Here is a 7,462-nt window from a genome sequence, read left to right on the forward strand (position 1 = left end):
CATGGATGTCTAGTGAGTGAATATAAAAAGATTCTAAAGATCTTCAGAAAGAAGAAGCATGCTAGGAAGTCAGTTGAAGATGGAAAAGAAAGGTTGAGGGCCTCACTCATTAGAGAGGAAAGCTTCTATAAAGTTAATTAAAATATGTGGGAGTAACTGGGCAAAGAACAGACAATTCAGTGGAATGTCTCATCCAAAAGCCTTCTCAAATATATTTAGTAGCTTAGTATATGGAAAAATTTGCAACTCAAATCAGTGATGAAAGGCAGGGTCATTCAATAAACGGTGTTGAATGCCATTTGCAAAGATATCTATTTTGTAAATGGATTAGCATTTGCAAAACTATGACACATCTCTCCCACCCTATGTCAAATTAACTCCAGATGGACTAATAATTTAAATATTTGTAAAAGAAATGCTCAAATTTCTAGAATAAAATACAACCTGAGCGAAGGATTTCCTAAGAAGGATTACAAGGGAAGAGGGCTTGAGGATAGTGCTGATAGATGATGTTCCATATAAGAAGGGATGTGCAATGTCACTGCCTTCCATTGCTTGGAAGCCAAGGGCAAGATGGTGTCGGTGAAACACCAGGCAGTTGGAGGGGTGAGGGTGTGTAAGCATGGACATGTTGGGTGTCTTTCTTTTTCAAAGATGATTATGTATTATTGAATAATAAAAAATAGACACATCTTTTTTACAACACATGTCTGGGAACTCAACCTTCAAAGTATTTTTCATTTAAGTAAGCCCCCCAAAACAAACAATAACTAAAAGCAATATGTCTGCCAAGTTAATAATGCTTTTTCACATACATTATGATGCTATTTTTTCAAAATAACACAATGAAGTAAATGCTTTCATTTTGTCGACATTTGATTAATGAGGATATGGGGACTCAGAGTGGCTTGTTCAAGAGCATGCAGCGAAGAGGAAGCAGAACGCCGAACCGTCTCCAAATATCCACGTTCCAGGTGACACCACAGCTGCTGCTAATGCACCGTTAAGTTTGTGTAGACGCTTCTTCCACCCTGGGCCTGGAAGGGGGATGTGGCTGGGGCTTCTCTGGCCTCGCTATGTCTGCCATTTTCCATCTTCAGAGTCTGTTGACCGTAATCTTGCTGCTTAAATGTACTTGTGCTTGTATCTGATCCTTGGCACCCAGCTTCCTGGACAGAAATAAAACTGGATTCGTGGGTATGTTTTGGAAGTGGCCGGAACTGGTGAACGGAATAGTCCTTATGATGCAGTATGCTGTAGGGTAATGGCCTTCAGCATCCTCTTCATGTAGTAGCTTAGAAAAACATCCCTATTTAATTGCTATCAGATTTCAGTATGAAAAAAGGACGTATCTGCAGAAAATAATGGAATGAATGATTAACCCTTTTATCTCTGAACACTGAATGAGATAAATTTCCAGCTGCTGTTCTTTATTTTTGTTATTGGACCAGTGTCCTGTATAAACAGGATGTAACCGTATAATGCTCAAAGAGTTTAATATGCCTGTAACAATCAACCTCGGGGCTGTCACCACAGTGTTACATTCTGCAAATGTTATTCTGTCGTATCAGACACCAGTTTTTCCTGAGGTATCTCTAAGGCACATAATGGGAAACAAAATTGGTAAATTATTCCAGTTCCTTTCACTGGGATTGGAAAATGACAAATCTTTATAGAATGAGAAAAAAAAAAGTTTGTGGAGACAGCTATTTTTTTTTTTTAAATCTCAATCTTCTCAGGAATCAGTTCTTATTTTTATAGTATTCTCCCTCTAGGCCCATATACTCAGGCAAGACGCACTGCTCCTACCAGTCCAGCCCTCAACTTTTCCTACACGATATGCAGTAAGAACATACAATCTTTAAAGAAATAATAATTTATTATGTTTTGTTATGTTTTATTTTGCTTTTTCCTTTTGTGGTGAGAGCACTTACCATAAGATCTACTTTGTTATCAAATTTTTAAGTATACAATACAGCATTGTTAATCGCAGGCCTTACATTGAACAGTAGTAATTCTCCAGAACTTATTCCTCCTGCATGACTGAAACTTTGTACCCTTTGACCACTATCTGCGTTTCCCCATTCCCCCTGCCACCGTTGTACTATGAGCTTCCATGAGTTTGACTATTTTATATTCACATGTAAGTGAGATCACAATATTTGTCTTTCTCTGACTTATTTCAGACGAAATCGGGCGCGGTCAGGGTGGTATGGCCGTAGACTCTCTGACTTATTTCATTTAGCATAAGGTCCTCCAGGTCTATCCATGTTCTTGCAAATGGCATGATTTCCTTCTTTTGCAAGGCTGAATATTTTTCTATTATATATATCTGTCTCACATTCTCCTCATCCATTCATCTGTTGATAGGCATGTAGGTTGTTTCCATATCTTGGCAATGATAAATAATGTTGCAATGAACATGGGAGTGCAGATACCTCTTCAAGATCTGGATTTTAATTCCTTTGGAAATATACCGAGAAGTGGAATTGCTTAATCAAATAATAATTCTATTTTTAATTTTTTGAGGAACCTCCATATTGTTTTCCACAGTGGCTGCACCATTTTGCATTCCCATCAATAGAGTAAAAGGGTTCCCTTTTTTCTATATCCTCACCATGTCTATATATGGCCATCCTAACAGGTGTAAGGTGATAATTCATTGATAACTCATTGTGTTTTGTTTTCTGGGGTGGAAAGAAACTTTTGGAGGTGATGCCTAAGTTTATGTCCCTGATTATGATGATGGTTTTATGGGTGTATACACTCTCTCCAAACACATCAAGTTGTGTGTCCGTATGTCAATTATACCTCAATTAAGTGGTTTTTAAAACAACAGAATAATTTGAGGAAATAGGTAATTTAAATTGTGGATTTCCCTAAGAAGTTACAAAGTCTGGAGTCATAACTCTTTATGCTAAAATATATGTTTACTTTATATTTCTAATCAAAACACTTCATCTCTCAGTCCAGTACATCGGCTGTCATCTTTTCTCCAAGAACCAGTGGGTGGGAATTAATTTCACATTCATTTAACTAAAGCACCATTGGTTGGTTTTACCAAATCAAAGGAACGTAAGTTTTTATGAGCTACATGAGGACCAGGATCTTGTCAGTTCTAAATTACTGTTCTATCTGGAGACTCCCACAAAAAATAGAAATGAGTGGGTGAATGAATAAAGATACGGTTCAAAGGGAGGCAGGCCTCCCACTCTTAGGAAGCAGAAAAATGCTTGTAACTTTTATTTGGCACTATTTGCAGTGAGGGACCCTCTTTATATTATAGTGGCTGAAAATTGAAAACTACCTAAATGTTAGGTCACAGGAAGTTAATTAAATATATTATATATAGTCTAGACATGCTTTACAGACAATTAAATCAACATTGCCGAAGTCAACTTAACGATAGATCACTTTGGATGTTTTCAGTAACATAAAACACTGACTGAAATGGACTTGAAAGTAAGGACTTTTATTATGGCACATATCAGGAAGTATAGAGGTAGGACAAGTTTCAGGTTGGTTGATTCCAGACCTCAGTAATGTCATCAAGACCCAGGTTCTTTCCATCACTCTGCTCTGCCATCCTTAGTGGGTCAGATTTGCTTTAGGGGGTTCTCTTTCACTCTTTCAAGATGGCAACAAGGTTCCAGGTGCCACATCCAAATACAAGCAATGTCCAGAAGCCCAAAGGACTGTCTCTTCAGTTCTCTTATCTAGGATCAGGGAAACTTTTCTTAGGAGTCCCCAGCTGACCTCCCATTATGCCTCAGAAGAGAATCATATGCCTTCCCCTAAACTAACCACTGGAAAGAAGAATAGGATGGCAATTATTCGGGTAGACCAAAGAAGACAAACCCCCTTGATCTTGGATATAGTCTCCTTTATCCAATGGTGAGAAGTAAGCCTCTAAACAGAAGCGCTGAATGGGTATCAGATGTATCCATCAGGATAGGCTAGGTCATACAGCAGAAATAAACACCCCCAAAAGTCCCAATGATTTAAAATAACAGAAGTTTATTTCTTTCTCATGCCACATGTACATCACATCAACAAGGGCCTCTTTTCATCAGATATCCAGGCTGATGGAAAAGTTCCAATCTCAAACATTGCTAGTCAAGTTACCATAGGGAAATAAAGAGCTCTGAAAGTTATCAAATAAGCAATTAAATACTGTGGCTGGAAATTATGTGTCAATTCCGTTCTCAACTCATTTAATAAAACTAGGCACATGGCCCTGCCCATCGCAAGGGTATCAGGAGGTGTGATCCTATTACGTCCCTAAAGAAGGGAGAACCAGGAACATTTGGCAAGCAGCATCCTATTAGGTAAGCAATGGGAAAATATTCACGATATTCTATTAAGTGAAAAAAGCATGTGACAAAAACACATCCACTGTAGTATCCCAAGTATAACTCCGTGGGTGTGAGTGTATAACAAGCTGAAAATTATTGTTATCTTAACAAATGGCAATAAAATTCCTCTTACAGAGTGTACTGTATTTGCTAAGGAAGATACCTTATTAAACCTCTTGAGATGGAGGTATGAGCCTGAAAACATAATCCATTGGGGATGAGAAAAAAGGGAATAGCTGAAGAGTTCTACATTAGAAATAAATAGGAATTCAGGATGAGGGCGAGCAAGGAAGACGGAACAATAAAAAGGAATCAGAGGAAATTGTCAGGCACTACTGAATATGGCCCAAGTACTCTCAGGTATCTGAAAGCAGGGTTTCTCAACAAAGGCACTATTGAAATTTGGGGCTGGATAATTCACTGTTGAGGGGGAGGGCCATGCTGAACATTGTAAGATGTTTAGCAGAATCCCTGGTCTCTATGCACTTAGTTGCCAGGACTTGTGACAACCAAAAATGTGGTGACAAGCCAAAAGGACATCTGACTTGTTTCTAGTTTTTGGTTGTTACGAATAGTGCTGCTATAAATATTCATGTCTAGGTTTTTGTGGAACTATAACTATAGGTTAAATATCTAAGAGTATAATTGCTGGGTCATCTGGTAAATGTATATTTAACTTTGTAAGAAATTGCCAGTTTTTCCAGAATGGCCATTCTAGTTTGCATTCCTACCAGCAATATATGAAAGTTCCATTTACTTTGAATGCTCAACCAGCACTTGGTCTTGTCAGGTTTGTTTGATTGATAGTTTTTCGGCCATTCCAGTAAGTATGTAGTGGTATCCCACTATGGATTAATTTGCATTTCCCTATGACTAATGATACTGAACTTCCTTCCATGTACTTAATTACTATTCACATATCTTGTTTGGTGAAGTGTTAAAATTTTTTTTGCCAATTGATATAATTGAGAGTTTGTTTCCTTATTACTGCATTTTGAGAGCTCTCTATGTATTCTGGATACAAGTCCTTTATCAGATACATGATTTTCAAATATTTTCACCGAGTCAGTAGCTGGTCATTTTATTCCCTTAGCAGTGGCTTGCTCAGAGCAAAAGATTTTAATTTTGATGAAGTCCATTTTATCAATTTTTTTCCTTTACCAATCATGGTCTTACTATTATATCTAGAAAACTTTTGCCTAACTTGAGGTTACAAAGATTTTCTACTAAAAGTTTTACAGTTTTTGTCTTACACGTAGATGTATGATCCATTTTCATTTCTGTAAAAGTTGTGAAGTTTAGGTCAAAGTTTTGTTTCATAAATGAATGCCCTATTATTCTAACACCATTTGTTGGAAAGAGGATCCTTTCTCCATTGAATTGCTTTGCACCTTCGGCGAAAATCAATTGACCAACCATATGTGTGTGATTCTTTTTTTTTTTTTTAAGTAAACTCTATGCCCAATGTGGGGCTTGAACACATGACCCCGAGATCAAGAGTCACATGCTCTACTGACTGTGCCAGCCATGCTCCCCCTATTTCTGTATTCTTACTCTGTTCCATTTATCTATATGTTTATTCTTTTGGCCACACTCTCTTGATGACTATGGTTTTATAGTAAGTCTTCAGGGAGCCCTCCAACTTTGTTCATTTTCAAAACTGTTTTGGTTATTTTTTTCCTTTGCCATAAAATTTTTAGAACCAACTTGTTTATATCTACAAAAATCCTTTTGATATTTTGCATGGGATTGCATTAAATCTATATTCAGTATAAGGGCAATCAATGTCTTAATAATATTGGGTCTTCTAATCCATGAGCAAAGCGTATTTTCCCATTTGTTTAGGTCTTTGTTGATTTTGTAATCAATATTTTGTCATTTTCAGCATACCAAACCTGCATATATTTTGCTAGATTGATAACTAAGTATTTTATTTTTAAAAGCTATTATAACTGGTCTTATTTTTGTAATTTCTATTTGCAAGTGTCCATTGCTAGTGCTTTAGTTTATGATAGTTTTTATACGTTAACCATGTATTTGTGAACATTGCTAACCTTGATAATTAATTCCAGGAACTTTCTAGAAGATTCCTTATGACTTTCTATGTAGACAGTCATGCCATCTATAAATGGAAACAGTTTTATTTTTTCCTTTCCAAAATGAATGCTTTTTATTTCTTTTCCTTGCCCATGGTGGCTAGAACTTCCAGTATGATGCTTCATCCCTCATCTTAGGGGAAAAGCATTCAGTCTTTCACCATTAAGTATGTTAGCTGTGGATTTTTTGTTGAGGTTGTTTATCAAATTAAGGAAATTTCCCTCTACTTCCTGAACATTTTCAAATATAAATTGACATTGAATTTTGTCAAATGTGTTTTTGCATCTATTAAGATAATCATGTGGTTTTTCTTCTCTAGTCTGTTAATATCATGGTTACCCAGACCGAATTTCAAATATTGAATGAACGAGCCTTTATTCCTGAGATAAAACCTACTAGGTCATAATGTGTTTTTCTTTTAATGCATTACTGGATTCAATTTGCTAACATTTTGAGGATGTTTTTGTCCATGTTTATGAAGAATATTGGTCTGAAGTTCTCTTTTCCTGCTATGTTTTTGTCTAGGTTTGATATCAGGGTAATGCTGCCTTCATAACATGAGCCTCCTCTTCTATTTTGCTGGAAGACATTGCATATAGGTGATATTGTTTCTTCCTTAAATGTTTGATTAAAAGAACCAATTCCTTGAAAGACACAAAGTACAAAAGTTCACTCATCTAAGTTTTTTTAATTTATTGGCATAAACTTGTTTGTAATATTTGCTTATAATTCTTTTATATATGTATTTTTTTAAAGATTTATTTATTTATTTTAGAGAGAGAGAGCACAAGTAGGAGGAGGGGCAGGGGGGGAGAGAGTGAGAGAGGATCTCCAGCAGACTCCCCCCTGAGCGCAGGGCTCTATCTCATGACCCTGAGATCGTGACCTGAGCCTAAATCAAGAGCTGGATGGCTCAAGCTGCCCAGGTGCCCCTCTTATAATTCTTTTCATTTCTCTAGGGTCAGCAGTGGTGTCCCCTCTTCCATTCCTGATTTTGGAAATTTGTGTCC

The 7,462-nt window shown here is 36.8% G+C and overlaps 1 pseudogene; it reads left to right on the forward strand.

The window, feature by feature from the left end:
• The first annotated feature begins 604 nt into the window (after positions 1–604).
• Positions 605–1,465, forward strand: LOC145716695 (protein kish-A pseudogene; annotated as a pseudogene).
• The last annotated feature ends 5,997 nt before the right edge of the window (positions 1,466–7,462 follow it).

Source organism: Leptonychotes weddellii, chromosome 13, assembly GCF_054177405.1.
Source record: "Leptonychotes weddellii isolate Sample4059 chromosome 13, ASM5417740v2, whole genome shotgun sequence".
NCBI lineage: Eukaryota > Metazoa > Chordata > Mammalia > Carnivora > Phocidae > Leptonychotes > Leptonychotes weddellii.